Genomic DNA, 780 nt, shown 5'->3' with positions numbered 1-780 from the left:
AAATGTTAATCATTCTGCACATGCCTGGGATGTGATTTATATTTTATATTATATATGGCCATTGCACTTTTTTTTATTGGTACAGTAATTCTTACATCGTACCATATGGCGTTAGATTCTTCACCTATTCTTAAATGGCTTTATAGGTTATAGCACATATGAATTTTTAAATCGCTACAACACTAGAGAGGAAGATAGAGAAGAAGGTAATACATAATATTCATATCAGGATACTGAATGAAAATAATACATAATGTTAAATGCAAGTAGGTCTTACAGGCAGCTCTGTATGCTAGCTCACAGATGAACAGCAGAATGTTGAAAATTAGGTCTGCATTATATGATACAGGTTGTATTGTGTACCGGTGTGGGTAGGTGGGGGTATGGGTAAGATGGAGGTGAGAGTCTAAGAGTCTAATAAGGCTTGTTATCGCCTCTGAAGCTGTAGGTTGGTCACAGCTGTCATAGTCCCATCTGAGGCGTTTTCACAGAGGGAGAGTGCTTCTCTGCACAGCCATACTGTCTGCCCCCTAGGGAGTCTCCCTCCTCCCACTCCGGCTGAGATGCACGCTTTTAATTGACTCAACTTCGGCAGTACCTCACTGGGGAGAGAGAGTCAGAGAGAGAGAGAGAGGCAAAGCTAGCGAGCAAAAGTGTGGAGATGAATACAAAGACACAGGATTGTACGAAAACAATAGGTAAAAGACAAGCACATAAGAACCATGTCTGATTCTCCATGGATAGTCATCCTTCAGGTTTCAATTAGAGGCTTCTTTTAGA

Source organism: Hemibagrus wyckioides, linkage group LG01 (assembly GCF_019097595.1).
Source record: "Hemibagrus wyckioides isolate EC202008001 linkage group LG01, SWU_Hwy_1.0, whole genome shotgun sequence".
Taxonomy (NCBI): Eukaryota; Metazoa; Chordata; class Actinopteri; order Siluriformes; family Bagridae; genus Hemibagrus; species Hemibagrus wyckioides.
This window is presented reverse-complemented; position numbering follows the sequence as displayed.